The sequence below is a fragment of the Anser anser genome (genome assembly GCF_964211835.1).
Source record: "Anser anser genome assembly, chromosome: 7".
Lineage (NCBI taxonomy): Eukaryota > Metazoa > Chordata > Aves > Anseriformes > Anatidae > Anser > Anser anser.
The window spans coordinates 17,763,144-17,781,650 of record NC_139727.1 but is presented as its reverse complement, the minus strand read 5'-3'; the positions used below and the strand labels follow the sequence as shown (position 1 = coordinate 17,781,650).

The following is an 18,507-nucleotide window of genomic DNA, read 5'->3' as shown; positions in this document are numbered from 1 at the left end:
TACCATTTTTTCTCAGTCAACAGCCCCCTCTTACCTTTTATCACATACAAGAGGGAGTGAGGAGTAATCTGCAGCAATGACAAGGAAATACAAACATCAGGAAACTACTGGAACAGCCTGCATCCCTCAGAGTTTGCTGAAGCTTGAGCCACATCTGAAAATTCAAGTTGAAAGTAAAGCATATTTAAATCTCTTTAGCTGTATCCCCAACAATTCGCTGACTGGCCTCAGATCTCATCTGTTTACTTAGCTTTAAAAAGTACACTGAAGTAAAGCTCCTCGAAGTACGTATTGATCCCTTGCTTTCAAGCATCTCTGTTCTGAAAGCCATACTTTGCAAGCTGTGATCTGCCAGCTATTTTCAGAACTATTACCAACTATATCACCAAGATAAGAAAGTTTCTAAAAGACCATTGTAATTGTGCTATTGAGCACAACAGTTAGTAACTATTTCCTGACAGACTTTTTGAAGTCAGTTATTTTATCAGAGGTACTTTGCATTCTATACTTTCCCGCATGCTAATTTAGAATATAAATTCTTCTCAGCTGCATCTCATTACCACACAAAATAAGCAGATCACTCCTCTATCACAATTACTCAAGTTCATCCTCCCCTTCCATTACCTTCAGTGACAAACTGACAGAGAACTTAAATCTTGCTAGCTTTTATTGTGCCAACAGTACAATAAGTAAACCGAGAACAGGTCTCCCAAAAGGCCCTGAGGGACTGCGAGAGGTACAATCCCCTCTGGTTTTATGGAGCTGCTGCCTATTTCTTTTAGGCTCCTTGAAAAAAAATCTCATTAATGCCCTTAACAAATGTTTAATCTCCTCATTCAGAGTAGTAATTCTCCAATAGGTTTTGATTAACAACAGATTAAATTATGCTTATGCCACATGTAGTTTAAAAAAAAAGTTATCTAAAATTATAATTATAAAATTGCATCTGTATTTTATATATATAACATATATATATATTTTCATACAAATAACATAAATACAGCATTGGTAACCTACCAGATTGAAAACCGGAGCTATAAATCAGGGTTAGCCCCCGGTGCACAGAGCCAGCTCACCAAGAAGGCCAGCGGCCCTGGAGCGCCCTCCCTCGGCCACCACAACCTTCCCGCCCGCCGCCATCTTTGCGAACGACAATAGCTTCTCACCCGCTGCCTCCGGGCAGCAAATGGCGGTGCTGAGGAACCAGGCCGGGCTGGCGCCATGGGGCCGCAGGCCGAGTACCGACAGAGGACAGACAAACACTGCCCGTGTGTTACAGCCGCCCGCGGCATCGACTCTCCCCTCCTGGGAAGGGGCGACATGGCCACTGCCTCTCCGGGATCTGCCATTTGCCTTCCTCCTCCACCTCAGCAAGGCTGTCCCACCCCTCGCTGTGCTCTGTGCGCAGTTTGACCCAAAATATTTTGGGGATTCCAATATAGCAGATCAATGTAGCAAAGCACTGAAGTCCACAAAGATTGCTCACTTCCATAAAACTATGCATTGATCATTTAGAAGAGGAAAGATGATAACAGAACTGACAAATCCCTCAATTATACAGTTTAGTATGCACCTACATGCACACTTAAATTTGTCTCTTGACTTCCTATCTTTTATTTAAAATAAGATCTTCAAATATTTACATAATACCAGAATAAAACTGGCTTTTTTTATTATTATTTTTTTTTTGATCTGCAATGCTACGACTTCAAGACAGAGGGGTTTTAGGATCTTGTATAGCACTATTCAATTTCTGAATTATTTCTCAGTGGAGTTCTGCTTTTGAATTTGTCATAGGTGTGTGGCTGTTTTTAAAGTCACCTAATATTACTCTCCACAAGTAGAAGTGTCACAGACTGAAGAAAAAACGTCATCTGAAACAAAGAACATTGTCTAAGCCTATGCTATGCACTAACAACTGATAACAAGATTCTTTAATAGAATTCCATAATATGCCATTATAATTTGATAGGCAGGTACAACCAACAAGCATATGACCAAAACAGTTTCCAGGTATATGCTGACTTCCTCTGTAACACATCCAATCTGTCATTGTATCAGTATTTTGGAAAGACTGGACCTTCTCTAACTCCACTTCAGACTAGATTTTTTTCTATTGGGAAATTCTAAATGTCCCGTCATTGTATTCCACCTAAACATCATTCTATATAATTTCATCATTCCATTTTGTGTCAAAATATACCTCTTTCCTCACTTTCAATGCTAATATTTAACTTCTTTCCTTTTCTTTTCTTGTTGCTACTCACTGCCATTGAAGTAAGTCATGGTTAAACAGTGTGAAGAAATTGCATCTTTGCTTGGTAGTTGGAGATAATTTGGTACACTTCCAAAGCATGGAAACAGAAGAGGAGGAAAGATTTCTCAACTGCCAGAGGAACATAACATTGCTATTTAATTGCATTTAATTAATACTACATGCTCCCAAGCTGACACTAGCAAGCAGTCAGTATTTTTCATTACGTTAACAGTGTATTGATCTCCTCGCTCCTGCCAACTGCCCAGGTCATCCTAACACTAAACACATGATGGCCGTCACTCCACAGTCTCCTTATGGGTCTTTCACCAGTAAACTCTCAGTAGAAATACTATGTTAGTTTGTTTTCTGTATTGGATATGATTGAACCTTGCTCTCATTTAAAACTGGGTACTTCTAAATTGTATTTATTTCATTTTAAATCTGGAAATAGATGTGCTTATTTGCAATCTACCTCCTTTCAACTGGAAAAAGTCCCATCAGCTTAAAGCTAGGGTAAACAAGGTCAAGTGCATAGAAAACCAAACAAGTGTGATTATTTACAAATATGAATATTATCACAGCACTGAAAGCATCCTTAACAGTACAACTCCCACATCAGTTTCAACGTGACTATTACCCAACAATACATATCCTCATCTGAATGATTTAGAAACAAAACTCCATGAATTCAGCATTACTCTTACTGGCGCATTATGGTACATGTTAAAAAATTGTTCATTTTATGCATGCAGCTACTTAAAGAACCAGAAGGTTGGTTTCTCATTCCAAGATTCACCTTAGTTTGCTTTCACATACACATCTGCACTTCTCAACTTAATGAACCACAGCTGTGTAAATACTTGAGACTGAGAAAATACTTGAGACAGAGAAAACCACAGAATCACCAGAGAAACAATCAGAAACCTGTGTGTTTCTGTTTCTTCCCCACTCTCAACATATTTGAACAGTTACTCAAAAAGAAATTTCAGTTTCTGGATTCTTTTAAAGTTCTACAATGTGAACGTCCCTTTTCTTCCCTGGTTATTGTCACTTATGAATACAAGATTTATAAACTGAAAGAAAGCTATCAAGTGAAAACACTTCCTCTATTTAGTCCTGCCCCAAGAGGATCAGCAGGCATTTAAGTTAAACAGCTTCCTTGGAGCATCCCTCGTAGTCAGATGCCCACAAAAGACAGACAGTCCTTTCACTCCATGCAGTCTCAGCTTTTATGTCCTCCTCTCTGGCTTCTTCACAAACAGGAGCAGAAGAAAATACTCTTTTCACTTAGACGCAGGAGAAACCAGCTGCTACTTGCATGCGAAATTGTTCATTTGCTAGAAAATGTCGGTATTTGTGTCTTAAAGCACTTGCCACCTAGACCTTCCGTTTATCACCTAGACTCTTACTATTCAGTTCTTGCTTTCTCTATTGCCTTCCCCCAGCCTTCATTTCCTTGGTTTTCCAGGCACTCATCTTCCAACATCCACGTTCTCCTGAGCAGGCTGCTCCCTAGATCCACAAAAATGTCTCCTGTGATCTTGAACGTCCCAGATGACAAAGCTAAACTATTTGCAATATATTTCACATACCTCATCATTCACCCTTCACAGGAAGGAGGCCAAGTCTAATTAAAGAGAGTGATGGAGGGACACGTAGGGGATGAGAGCCATGTAAGCCTTCTGAATGGCCCAGATTAGTGCACCCTTTTTGGTGCTTTTCCTCAGTAGCACTGCGAATGAAAGAGCTTGTTGCCATTGTAGAAAGCTCTAAAATATCCACCCTGATACAAGGAGAGGCTTCTGCTACGCTGGGTGTGTTGGCACAGCTGGCTGCAGCTGCTGAAAGGAACAGTAACACTCAGTAGAGGACTAGAGTTACTTATCTAATTCAATGCTGAGAAGGCTTAAGAAAGAAAAAAGACATCTAGAAGCCCACAGTAGTGATGTACTAAGCCATAAGGAAGAAAAAAAAATAGCAGCAGCAGCAGAGAACTGAGCTAAATAACTATGAGGTATTTCCCTTTTATATTCATTTTTGTGTATGTCCTCAAGGAAGGACAACTACTACCAGCTACTGGAAAAACTGAGAAATGTACGGGTACCAGCTTTTAGGCAAGGGATATAGTCTCTCATCTATCCTGTTTACCTAAAAACTGAAAGAAAAGAAAGTGCAGTCTGCACTGATGAGGCAACATTGGCCGCATTGGGGATGCACTTCCATGATGCTGGTGCTCACAGAAGCTGAGAGGAGGAAGGGCTGGCTCCTTGAGAAGGATAGTTGATTAGAGCAAACTGTCATGGAAAGCAGTCTGCATTTCCTGGGGTTTCTCAGCACTTCACTTGTTCTGCATTAACTGTTTCAAGCATGCATTGATGAGAAACCACATCATTCTAAGGCTCAGAGGAGAGACAGTTAGGTTCTCTGAAGTCACACTATCCAGTTTCTGAATCTATAAATTTTACATTTTCTGAGGCTTTTCCTTTCCGCACACATGAGGGCTTGAAACTAAGAAACAGAACTTTCAAAACGACACATTATCAGCACAAAAAAATGTAGCTCTTTAGGTTATCAAAAGTTCCCAAGAACAGGTGCATACAATATTTTGGGAGTTACTAACACTTCACTGCACAGCTGAACAGTTGTGAATAGGTGGAGAAAGGAAGAAAGTATTCCCAGATGAGAGAAGAAGAAAAGGTGAGAGGAAAGAACTGAGGCTTTCAGACAAGAGGAAAAAAAAAAAAAAAAAAGAGTACTCTTCACTATCATCTAATTAGGTCTTGGGGAAAATCAGTAACGAATTCAAGGTATCAGTGCAAGCTGGAGGCAGGCAAAAAGTGATTTGGTAGGATGATGGCGAATCGGAGTATTTGTGCTTCCCGACTGGCAACTTACTTGCTTACTAAAAAGCCATGTGTTCAAGTGGAGCATTTTTTCTCCAGTCTTGTGTGATTACTCCACTCTGGGAAACAGCTGTGCACTTGGGCCATAGAAACTTTCTGTGTTCTGAGCAGCCAATACTACTCCATTTCAGTAAAATGGTAGTTTCCGTACCTGCAGTATATTTGTACTTCAAACATACAATATACTCTTTGGAGTCTATTTAAAATGTTTTCACGGTTCTACTGAATATCTATGGTAATCCTTTTGCAATGACTTAATGACTGCTCATCAATATTTGTGGCATGCCAGGGCAACATTTTATTTCTGCAGTAAATTCGTATGGATGCTTGTTTTTCTTCCATGTACTTCACTACTGAATAATTATGCCTTAAGCAAAACTTTTCAACACTTACAACTTCATTATTACCACCCTAAGAGCAAGCACAATCAAATAACACATTATAGGGGCCCAGGAGATTTCAAATAATTATGATGACCTTGCTCCTCCATCATTTCATTCAAGGCCAGGCTGGATGGGGTTTTGGGCAACCTGATCTAGTGGAAGGTGTCCCTGCCCATAGCAAGGGGGTTGGAACTAAATGGGCTTTGAAGATCCTTCCAACCCAAACCATTGAGATCCTGTGATTCCTTTTGCTGGAGAAAGAAGCAGGTGTGCACAGCAAAGCCCTAGCATACAAGATACTGACTTTCCTATGCCAAACTGAGTTTTCTGAAACTAAAACATTCCCTATACCACATGAGACATAGTCCCCAAATCGTCTGATAGTACAGTGCCTCGGTGCCTTATGTTATATTTATTTAAATACAAGGTAACATGCACTGCAATCAAACTCACCCAGGCTTCCCTTGAATATAAAAGAAACATAAATTCATTTATTTTCAGCATAGACAGATCGGTGTCACTTTCATGCTGGTGAAAAGGGCAGGATTCAAAAAGCCAGAAGCAGAGGAAACAAGGATGGATAAAGGAAACTTAGAGCATCAAAGCAGCTGAAGGAAAAAAGAAAAAAAAAAGGCCAAAATAGCCCAAGGTATATTAGACATGATCTCTAGCAGGTAGAGGCTGCAAGAAGTAGAAGGCCAAGAGTGACAAGTAGAAGGCTGAAATTAAGGTGAGAGGCTGATGCACTTGGACACTGAAGATCTCATATAAAGGTACAGAGAGGAAAGAAGGTAGGAGATGTCTTCAGAGTGCCTGTGAGAAAACTAACAGATTTCTGTTGAAACGGAAAGACAGGGCCAGGAGGCATCACTTATGCCCCTGTTTATTTGGGTGCAAAAGAGAAGAACAGTTTCAAGGACTGCGTTCTCTGAACTTCTCACAAAGGCCATGCACTGTCAATGTATTCCTTTCTTGCCATGAACTTGACATGATCCCTTGTGATGTCTGTGAAGCCTTTGCCACCTAGTCAATGTTTTGTAGAGTGATAAAACACTCATTCTTCCAGCTTTACATGCCAAAAGGAAAATTCAGCCTCAATCACCAGAAGGACATTATTACTAGAAAAGGTCACCAATTTATGTGTGTGATTCGAAGGAGAAACATCATCCAATAGACAGACACAAGCAGAGGTTTGGCACCAAGTCTCACATGACAGAAATTTGGTTTTATACCATGAAGATATTGTGCGGTGCTGTGACTGCAGCACAGGGTTTTCCGCTGAGAAATTAAATACCTGTAATAAAATATTTCTCTAGGAAGCCTGCCTGGGAAATCGTGTGTGTGTATTTAATTCAGTGGAGAAAGCATTTAGAAGTAGTTCAGCCTTACAAAAAATATTGCCCCTTGGTGTAAGTAAGGTCAGCAAGAGCCTGAGTTATCCACCACATAACAACCCATCAGCCTTTATAATCCTGACAGCAGCTTCATTTTGTTCTTCTCCTGAGAGTGCAGGAGATGTATTAGGATTTAACATGCAGTCTGGTTTATTAGTTCCTGGAAGGAAGGATGATAGTGCTGTAACTCCCTTTTGTAAAAATGTTTTAAATGCTCAGTGATTCTGAATGGTTTTGTTAGTCACACTATCCCTGCAGGGTAAAAAGGGCATATTCTTCCCATTTACTTACAGACAGTAGCATACCATTTGTTTTCAAATTTCTGAAGGTTACAACCTCTGTATGACCCAATGAAGAACATTTTTGTCAATCGCTGTTTTAATGTGTATCTCACACACTTTTAACCTTTAACTATTAAATATTCATATAACAAAAGGTTCTGCATGCCAGTCCTTTAGCAATTTTCTCCAAGAAGTATAAGCTTATTAGATGTAAAATCCCAAAGTAGAAAAGAAAAAGGCTATCCTTTCAGCTTCTCACTATCACTTGTACAAGAAAAATGCTACAGATGATACAACATGTGCAAGCGCACTTTATGAGGAAATGTGCTTATCATATTAGTGATGTGTGCATGCATGCATGCATATTTTTATGTACGTATTTGGCCTTTCTCACAGCAGGATTATTCAATATTTAAAAATGCACAGAAAATACATTAGCAAATAGAAAGGTGATGGAACAGCTCATCCTGACTGTCATCTCTAAGCATGTGGAGGAAAAGAAGGTGATCAGGAGCAGTCAGCATGGATTCACCAAGGGGAAATGATGCTTAACCGATCTGACAGCCTTCTCTGAGGGGATGACTGGCTGGAGAGATGAGGGGAGAGCAGTGGATATTGTCTACCTGGACTTCAGCAAGGCTTCTGATACTGTCTCCCACAACATCCTCACAGGTAAGTTCAGAAGTGTGGGTTGGATGTGTCAGTGAGGTGGGCTGACGGTGGAGCTCAGAGGGTTGAGTCTAGTTGGAGGCCTATAACTAGTGGTGTCCCTCAGGGTACAGTACAGTACAGTACTGGCTCCAGTCCTGCTCAGTGTATTCACCAAGGATCTGGCTGAAGGAACAGTGCACACCCTCAGCAAGGCTGCCGATGACACAAAGCTGGGAGGAGTAGCTGATGCCCCAGAGGGCTGTGCTGCCATTCAGAGGGACCTCGACAGGCTGGAGAGCAGGATAACCACAAGCCCGCATTGTGCCCTTGTGGCCAAGAAGGCCCGTGGTATCTTGGGGTGCATTCAGAAGAGTGTTGCCAGCAGGTCAAGGGAGGTGATCCTCCACCTCTACTCAGCCCTGGTGAGGCATCATAGGGAGTACTGTGTCCAGCTGTGGGCTCCCCAGCACAACAGGAAGGCGGAGCTGCTGGAGCAAGTCCAGCAGAGGGCTACAGAGCTGATGAGGGGACTGGGGCATCTGTCATACAAGGACAGGCTGAGAGAGCTGGGCCTGTTTAGCCTGGAGCGGAGAAGGCTGAGAAAGAATCTTATCAATGTATATCAATATCTTAAGGGTGTCAAGAGGATGGGGCCAGACTCTTTTTGGTGGTCCAGTGACAAGATGAGAAGCAACAGGCACAAACTGAAACACAGCAAGTTCCATCTAAATAAGAGGAAAAGCTGCTTTACTGTGAGGGTGACAGCGCTGGGACAGGTTTCCCAGAGGGGCCGTGGAGTCTCCTTCTCTGGAGATACTCAAAACCTACATGGACATAAGTGATCCTGTGCAACAGGACGTGACCCTGCTGGGCAGGGGGTTGGACCAGGGGCTCTCCAGAGGTCCCTTCCAACGTCAGCTATTCTGTAATTCCCATTTTTGACGGGAACAGAAAATTGCAAACAGAAATAAAATATTTTTAAAGTAGTGGTTTTTGGTTTTGTTTTGAGGGGGTAGAAGAGAACTGCAAAGAAATTAATTTTGACTCTCCTATAAAAGGCATGGGGTAAATATGCAGATTTTTAGTCAGAAGATGTAAAGAAGAAAGAGCCCCACATCTCCTACTAAAATTCATGATTATTTCCCAGTAAAGCTGTTGCCACCAACTTGAGTACTTACTCCTAATTATAGAACAAGAAGGATAGTAGGAGGCATGAAAAGTCTTTGTAATCTTCTTCAGGTGAGAAAGCTGAATTATCCTGAAACAAACAAACAAACAACTTAATAATAAGTTGTTAATAAGCTAACGTATATTTATTCACAATACTGCAAATGTCTTAAAGATTCTGTACTTGTCCTACAGCCTTTTTCTCAGCACTTTATCAATGTGACTTCTTCGGCATGATTAGTGGCAGGCAGCAATGTCCCTTTGACCTTGCATCTGCATTCACAGTGGTATGTCCTTAATGGTGCTAAAACAATGCTTACAAATTAATTTTGGTGCATAAATAAACTTGAAACACTCCATGCAGGGTAACGTATTAAAGCAATCTTGTGAGGCTCAGAGCCGAACAAGTCAAATATGCTAAACAGCTTCAGCATTTTTCATCATTTAGGAGCCACCATAAGGTTGCCAGAAATGCAGAATGCTGGCGTCACCATCCCTGGGGGGTTCAAGGAAAGACTGGAGCTGATGTGTAGGGATATTGTTTAGTGGGTGACATTGGTAGCAGGGGGATGGTTGGACCAGATGATCTTGGAGGTCTTTTCCAACCTTAATGATTCCATGTTACACTGATGAGAGGCTAGAGCCTGAGCTAGAAAACGTCATGTGGAATGTGTGGAACAAGGTAGATGAGGCTGCAATTTGCTAGGTTCTGCATTTTGGCCACCTAACCTTACCCATAAAAGTGGCCTAGAAGAAAGCTGGCGAGGGACTCTGTCAGGGAGTGTAGCCATGGAACCAGGAATAACGGCTTTGAACAAATGGAGGGGAGATTTAGATGAGATGTGACGAGAGGAAGTAATTCTTCACTCGGAGCACAAAGCGCACATGGGAATTAAGGCTGAAGATGCACCTTGCTTCTGTTCTTTTCCGTAAAGAATAGAATGAAATTGCCTAAAAAGCAGTGTTAAAAATAAACCCAGGACACAGGATGGGAGGTGCAGGGCAGTCCCCGTGGCCGAGGGGCAGCCTTTCTCTCTGGCAAGCCAAATGGCCCGGGGGAGCCAGCCCCAGAAAAGGGGCCCTCAGCCCCCCAGCCCTCCTCCTTGTCCACGTGAGGGCATCTTCCAGGCCGCTCCCAACACAGCCGCCTTTGGCCACGCGTGGGCCACTCCATCACAGAGGCTTGCTGAGGTCACAGTGGCCACCACTGCCCCGCCTTTGCTGCGGGCCCTATAAAACAGGCCCCCTGCAGCTGGCCCAGCATTCGCTGAGCATCTATAGTCCGGAGCACAGTGCAGGACCCAGTAATGGCCGTAAGCCAGAGGGCAGCGTCGGACCCATGCATGACAATCAAGCCGACAGTGGCGTGGGACCGAGGTGTGGGACTGGACGACCCCCTGGTTCGGCACCCTGGCCTGAGAACATTCCGGACGGAAGGCATCCCGTTTGGGCAGTCCCGGGCAAGGACTGGCTTAGCCTTCTGCCCAACACCGTGGAGCCCATGGAGCTGGATCCACCAGATGTGGAGGAACGGGTGGAAGTGGATCCACCTCTGCCGGGGCAGGCCTGGGACTACTGCGGCATGTCTTTGTGCTCTGCCATCCGAGAGCACCACCAGCATCGCAGGAGTGCCCGGCGAGCCCCCTACTCGTTGCTCAGGCTCCATTGCAAGCATTAGCTTGGAGACACCAAACACCACGGACATCCCGCAGACTTGCCTGCAAGATGTCCCGGCAATAAACAGCTCTTGCCGATTCTCAGGGGTTGTGTGAGTGCTTCTTGTTTGGGGGAGAATGGGCTAAAGTTGTGCCAGGGGAGGTTTAGGTTGGATATTAGGAAGAACTTCTCTTCCAAAAGGGTTGTTAGGCATTGGAATGGGCTGCCCAGGGAAGTGGTTGAGTCACCATCCCTGGAGGTCTTGAAAAGACGTTTAGATGTAGAGCTTAGTGATCTGGTTTAGTGGAGGACTTGGTAGTGTTAGGTCAGAGGTTGGGCTAGGTGATCTTGGAGGTCTCTTCCAACCTAGGTGACTCTGTGATTCTGTGATATGCAGAGGTAAATGAATCGCAGAAATGCTTCTCATAATGGGATTAAATAAACTGTGGGCCAAACACCAGAAGGATTAAGAAATTCAGTTGCTGCAAGGCCATCAGTTAGTTCAGAGTTGAAAGTAAATGGAATTAAATGCTAATTTCCAAATCCTTTCTTGGCACATGGCCCACCAGGGACAAGCAGCACTGCTGCTGTCAGTGCAGGGGGCAGTACTCAACACCAGGGCATCGGGAAGGCAGCAAAGGCACGATGTCTGCTCCTTCTGTCCATGCAGGAGCAAGGCCTCTGTGACAGGCAGCAGCTGGCCAGCTCATGGACGGCAAAAACACGTCTTCCAAGGGAGAGGCTCGAACACCCTTGCTTAATTTCAGCCGCCTTTTGCCCTGTAAATTACTTGTAGGAACGTATCTCCACTTACCAGTGTGCACAGTCAAGTGTTTAATTGCCTGTTAAATCTGAATTCACTGTTTTCTTACTCTGTTGGTAGCAACAACCCACATTAAGATGTGTTATAATGGCAGCAAGTACACAGACCCCTGCCAGAGCTGGAATTGGCCCTGGTCCTCACCTGTAAACCTCTCACCGTGCACCGAGGCTTGTGTGCAGGCTGCGTGGTGCAACGGGAAGGCAGGAGATGCAGGAGCTGGGCATTTCTCCTTGGGATTGCCTCTTCTCAGCAGTCAGGGCCAGCACATCTCCAATCATGTACCACTGGAGCACTTTGTCACCTGCCCTTCTTCTCCCAGCCTTTTCAGCCATGATTTGAGAAGGTTTCTAAGCTGCAGTGAAGGGGTGGGACGGATCACTCAATGCAGGGGGACCAGCAGGGCCACGGAGACCTGCAAGTATTGCTTGTCACCCAGCAGCTCCAAGCAGCTCTGCAGCTCTGGATTCACCCAGATGATCTTATACATTAAGGCTCTGGTAAAGAAAAGTTAAATAACTAATCCAGAAGAGCTGGGTTCAGTGATGCAAATACTGGCTACTAATTTCAGAAGTACTACTTCTCCTCTTACCTTTACCAGAATCCAAGGCAAGATTTTTTTCCCATCCCAGCATTTAAAATTCAAGAGTGGTCCCAGAGTAGCAGATTAGTAAGCAGCAAAGAAGAATTACCTGTTATCTAATAGTTTTCAACCCAAGGTGCAGCAAGCTTCCCTCTGGCACCCATGTCCAGAACAGGAGGGAAAGAGGGTGGCAATACACAAATTTTGACTGTACGGGAGCAGGTAATATCCCCACTTGTTAGCCGTTTGGGTGCATATTTTTATCACAGAGCTACACAGAGTAACTTTGAGGTCATTTCCACCCCTCAGTGGAAGTGGGGTAAGCTATCTCAGATCTGCCTCATGTAGGGAACATTTCTACCTAATAATTGCTATACAGCAGCTGTCAGGTGGGAACTTGTCTCCTGGTTTTGGCAGTGTCCCTGGGTCTGTGCAGTGCCACATAGCTAATAAGGAAGTCAAAATGGCAGACCTGTGCATTTAACAAAAATACAAGCAGAATATGGTATCAGTTGTTCACAAAATGAGAGAACAGCCATTACATGTGACCTGATAAGGATGACACTACTATACATTTCTCCATGGCTACAGTAGTAAGTGTGGTCCAGAGCTCTCTGGAGCTGTGCTGGAGCAAACACTGCTATCCATCTCTGCCAAAAATTTAGCTATCACCTCTACTTTATTGGTCTACCCAAGCTCATGCATATTTATCAGGGCAAATAAGCAATCCCTTCTGACACCCTATCAAATGCTACTGCACATAGTAAAAGCCCTCGATCATTCCATATCAAAAGTACTGCCTGGAAAAAAAATAAATAAATAAAACAGAAGCATTCTTCTGCTGGGGGGGTCTTAGCACATGGAAGAAAATTAGCCCCATGTGTCATCTGTAACAGACACCTTTGCCACATGTCAAGAGAAAGGAGACGTGGCACAAAGTGATGAAGAATTGCAGACATATATCTAGAAGAAGGAACCAGCTGACTTACTGAAGCAGATGGCCATACCTTGCTTGGTGCATTTTGAGGGCATGAATCAGAATGAACCAAGGAGGAATGGAGAAAGGGAACATCGGTTTCCTGACTGCTCCTGGCAAGCAACTGGGTCTGGGTGGCTGCAAACATACTTCACCAACCACTGACAGAAGCAGCAAAGGCCTTTCTGCCACCTCCAGGTGAGCTCCAGAAAGCTGACGGGGACTGGAGGGAGGAGAGAACCACCTGCATGTTCCACATGAAGATGTACGTGCTGCAAACTCCAGCAGGAGGCTGCAAACAGCTTTTGGTGGGAAGGAGAGGCTGAGGAGCAATGCTATGCCAAAAGGAAAGAGCAGATGTTTCAAACAGTGATAGGCACAGCTCAAGTGGAGGTGGAAGCATCCCTGACCATGAAGTTTTCCTTTGATTTGCAGAATCAAATACCCACATGCTTTACCATGACTCTACTGCTGCTGCACATTAAGGGTTTGTTATTTCTGAAGAGCACAGCTGCAGGAAGTGAGGTTGCCACCAGGTGCCCTTCTCAGGATTCTCTCCATTGCATTTCCATTTTAAAATGTGCATTGCATTTAAAGAACTCCCTTTGAACTTGCAAGCTCCTATCAGACCATGTTATAGTAGTTTAGTATTTTTGCCAGCACGCCTTTGAACTTCACAATAGTGGCAGTTTTTCTCTCGTTGTGACTTTCATTTAACCTTTTTTTGCCTTGGTGAAAACAGTGAAGACAGCAGACTGCCCCATCCTATTTTAAGTTGTCATTTTACCTGGATTATTGTTCCTATTCTGCCATCTCTTGCCAGCCAGAGGAGCAGTGGCTTTATACCCCGTTATGCCAAAGTATTACAGCAGCACGTGTGTACCCAGCAAGTTCACTACGCCAGAGTACGGGAACTATCTCATCGCCAGTGGTTTCCTGAGGAAGAAGAGAAAGTGAAAGCCAGATGCCCATACAATGTGGCCAATACCCATGAGCAATGAAGTCATACTGAGTGGTACCTCATACGTGTCCCTTTGGGATGGTACTGTCCTGAACTTGACTTCCCCAGTTTCATATGTATGTCACCCTGCAGATTCAGTTCTAGTCCCCATATTGACTCTCTTTTCATGGCACAGCATCCTTTTTCACAGCTGACACACATCCACACATTATTAGCAAACTGTTACGAAACCTTTTCTACTGTTCCTCTAAACGAAAAACAACAAACAAAAAATCAAAAAAAAAAAAAAGAATGCCTCTCAAATAGTAAGTGCAAGTAATTGCTCCAGCCCTCTGCCTTACCCTACAACACTTTTTTTCTTAGATTTTGATAGTTCGTGCCCAGAATATAACCACTACTACCTTTTCAGATTCAGAAAACAGTTGGAATTCACTTAACTCTTCCCACAACACAAGCAGGAACTGCATCCTGCCCCACTGCAACAGAGGCAGGATAGTAGACATTGCCAAAAGGCTGTAGAAATTACACCTTAGATTTACTCAGTGATCTCTGAATCATTACTTCTGCCCTTAATGCCCGATTCAAGTCAGTGAGAACCGAGAGCAAAGCAATTTGCAGGAATAGGTTAAGATGCAAAATACAGCTGTTCACACGATAAAATACCAGCAAGGATTTATTGTACATGCAGTGACTTCGCCAGCCTAAAAGTAGGGTGAGTCAGTGCGAAAACCCTGTGCCCATCTGGGCCACACTGCTTTGTGACGGTCAGACTCAGAGGGAAAAAGTTGGTGTTCCCCATTCCACAAGGACTGCAGTTGAGTCCTGACCCTCATCTAGAACCACAGGGACAGGTAAGATCAGGGTCTTTTCCTCCTCGTAAGCTCAGCAATGTAAGCTCTTTTATCCCAGCCTCTTGATAAAAACCTCTAATGACTTTTCTGACAATTTAACTCATATGTGTTCATGTTTTAATTGCAACATTTACAAGAAGTTTAAGTAGATATGGAGAAGACTGGGCAGTCAACCGCAAAATCATACGGAAAATTAGAGGAAGCGAGGCATAAAGTGATTCTACAAATCCCTGGCACTGGGTGACCTTCAACTTAGTGATACTACAATCAGTTATTTAAATGACCTTTCTACAAAAGTGGTTTTAGTAACAGCTGTGGTTATATGTATATATATATATATCCACACATATATATAATACTTACATTTGTTCTAAACGCAGTGAACTGCTCTTACCATATTCATGGAGTTTCCCAGCTACCTGCAGGAGACAGACAAGCTGTCTTAATGATCGGGGACAATGCAGTGCTGGCACTGTCAATTTGTCACTCACAATCCTATGTGTGCCACTATTTATCAGACCAGCTGGAAGCACGATGGTTTTTCTGGCCCTCCTCAACACACCGAAACACCCATCCAACCACCACTGCATCTCTCAGTGCCATCTCAGTCTCACTTCAAGCTGAAAAGCTTCTCTACAGACGGCAAGGATAACTGCAATACGGATACTTGCTACCGTGAGAAGGCTTTTGATAGATTTACATTCAAGTGGCTCAACAGCACTCCTTACACAGTTCTCAGAGATTGCCAGCTGGCTCCAAAATTTTACTTGTTTCAATTTGAAAAACTCATCGTTTTTACTTTTTTTTTTTTTAATACACACCAACACTGAATGAAGAATTTGGACAAATACTGCAACAGTGAAGACAGACTGGCCTGTAGAACAAATCTCACCTGCAGTGCTGCTTTCAGCTCTGGGGCCCCAGCACCAGCAGGACATGGAGCTGTTGGAGCAAGGTCCAGAGCAGGCCACGAGGATGATCACCGTGCTGTGACCCCGTGTTTCTTGACAGCCTTGAACACTTAGAAGTTTAAGGATCATTTTTATCAAGTACATAACCAAACCCTGAAAACATTTAAAGTTTCATTAAACTGCTGTATTGGCCTTCTATGAATTATGAAACTGTCTTTACAGTGATAATAAATGACAGAAAAGAAGCAAGTAAGCAAATGGAAATACATAAGTGTTTTCACAATTAATTTTTGAGGGGAAAAAAGGCAACCATCTCAGACAGTAAAATATAACAGAGCAGTTACACTTAACTGCTTCAGCCTTTACTGTGGAAAAGACAGTAACCAAAATGGCCATGCAAATAAGTAATCAAACACGTATCCAGTAAGTACTTGTATCCACGTAGCTTTAGGTAGTATGATAAAATGTGTGTAAAAAGCCATTAAGGTATGATTTTCTGTAATAATACATTAACAAAAAAAAAAAAAACTTTCCTATAAGATACTGAGTCAGACTTTATTTGCAATGGACTGGTTCCAGTTACAGGTAGACCAAAACCCCTGAACCACCACATGTATTATTTAAATATGTCTCCGTATCAAGAATTGCCATCTGTAAAATGAATCATTTTATTCCAGGCTTGTGGACACTGGGAGAAATACTAATCAACAATTAGTATTTCACAGTGAAAATCGCTGAAGGGGACATATTAAAAACAGAAGAACGGAAATCTTTCCCACCCACTGCATTTTAAAGAATCTTTATTTAAAAAAAAAAAAGTTTTCCTTTTATTTCCTTTAAAATGTCAACAACAGATTTCATTTTTATTTAGAATTTGCATGGTAGGAAAACAAATGGAGTAGGGTAGAACATTTTTCAGCTACATATTGTAAAATGGGCTTTTTTCCCAACTTGCTGCCAGCATCACTCGTGCTGCAGTTATCTGAGCTGTAGTGTTCACGTAACATGATCACTGCAAAGTTAACATTTTCAGAACAGAAATATCTCTTGCAATATAATTTCATTTTATGACAGAGCCTGACACAAACAAAAGTAAAACAAAGCTCTTCTCAACTGTTTTATCTGCCATCTTAAAAAAATAAAATAAGAGCAGGCATTCATAAGATGTGATGCAAAGCTATTTAAATCCAGCCAAATATACAGCTGCACTTCAGCTAGATAAAGCGAGACCAGAATACATTTCTCGTTATCAAAGCTATGGTGACAATTTCAGCTGGACAGGTATAAATACATTACAAGCTATCTCACAAATGTTTAGTGTGTTCTTTATTACTTCTGAATGTCTGCGAGAGCTCTCATTTCGTTCTCCTTGCAGCAATAGAGAACACGTTCCTGTGTTTGACTCGAACAGCGGATGAATGGAAGATCTCTCTCTTCAGAGACCAGCATTACTACCAGATAATGAAGTATTTATTTGGACAAATAAAGAAGTGGCAGTGTAAGAAAAACAAACAAACAAACACAAGGGCATCATTTGAAGTCTTCCTGACAGAAGTAAGAGTGGAGAGAGTGATTTTAGTAGGGAAGTGTTTTTAAAGCGTTAGTTGCTACAGACAGTAAGTGCAATTCCTCATTGCCTCTCATACTTGGCAGGCATTCACGCTTAGGAAAACAGAGTACCAAAGGTGAAATGCCTCTGCCTTACAAAGATGTAGCCAGGTATTAGGCAGTCAGTCAGGCCAGGTGAAAGTCTCCTAAGTTCCCTTGCAATAGCTGGGGCGTTAGGTCTGATATTGTGCTTTGCCAAATCAGAAAGAGAGAATGAAAAACCTGCAAAAAACACTTTGTTGATATCCCTTCCCTTCTTTAGTTAACAGGGTGACATGTTTTCCACAATGGAAAATGGCTCCTTCCCACTTTAGAGAGAACAGTTCCCTAGTCATTGAAAAAAAGTGAACGAGGACCTCCAATGATGAGACTAATGATAATCCAAGCATAGGTCAAATACTGCTCAAATGCCTGCCTTGTCTCAAGTTCCAGTAACAGGAAGAAGGTCGAAATCGTGGGTCACAAGAGGTCTAATTAATGAGAATAGAAACAAGGAAAAGCAAGTCACCAAATGGCAGAGAAGGAAATGCAAAGGATCTCAGAGTGATGAAACGTCCGGCAGAGATGTACGAGTTGCTCCTGAGCTCAGTCGTGGTCAGCCTTCTTCAAGAAAGGGTAGAGACTGGAAGAGGCCCTATACGCATGGCTGGGGAAAGGAAAGCTCACGTTAAAAGAATATGGGATTGCTCCCCAGAGACACATTGTAGAGGTAGAAAAACTGACTAGGAGGGGATAAAATAAAAAAGCTATGTAAGCTCTAATTCAGCATTACCACCACAATCCTGAGGCATACAAAGAGGTGAAGGATACACATCCTCTGGATGAAAAACTTGCTGTTAAAACTTAGATATTGCTTATACACCAAAGCAGGGAAATAACAGAGGTACAAAAATTTAGAAGAAAGCCATAAACAGGAACCAAACAGATGTGCAGGGCTGCACAGCACTTCAGCTCCTTTGTGAGCCTAAGTGCTGCTCGGGTCTCCTGGCATCCCAGCAGTAAATACAGGGCTTTGACTGCCACAGGGTATGAGCATTCTTGTAAGTTATTCAAGTATTACTGCTCCTGAAATGGCTAATCCAAGCAGTGCCAGCCTTGTGAAAAT

The 18,507-nt window shown here is 42.8% G+C and overlaps 1 protein-coding gene across 9 annotated transcripts in view; it reads right to left on the bottom strand.

Moving 5' to 3' along the window:
* Nucleotides 1-18,507, bottom strand: part of LOC310902572 (uncharacterized protein) — an 881,556-nt gene that overhangs the window by 660,353 nt on the left and 202,696 nt on the right. For 8 of the 9 annotated variants that reach the window (XR_014586773.1, XR_014586774.1, XR_014586775.1 and 5 more), the window contains exon 14: nucleotides 35-154. The gene's annotated coding sequence lies outside the window, so the exon portion shown is untranslated. Of the gene's footprint in view, nucleotides 1-34; nucleotides 155-12,051; nucleotides 14,008-14,090; nucleotides 14,280-15,246; nucleotides 15,303-15,775; nucleotides 18,049-18,507 lie in introns of those variants that run through there. The other variant, XR_014586781.1, reaches the window with a different exon arrangement.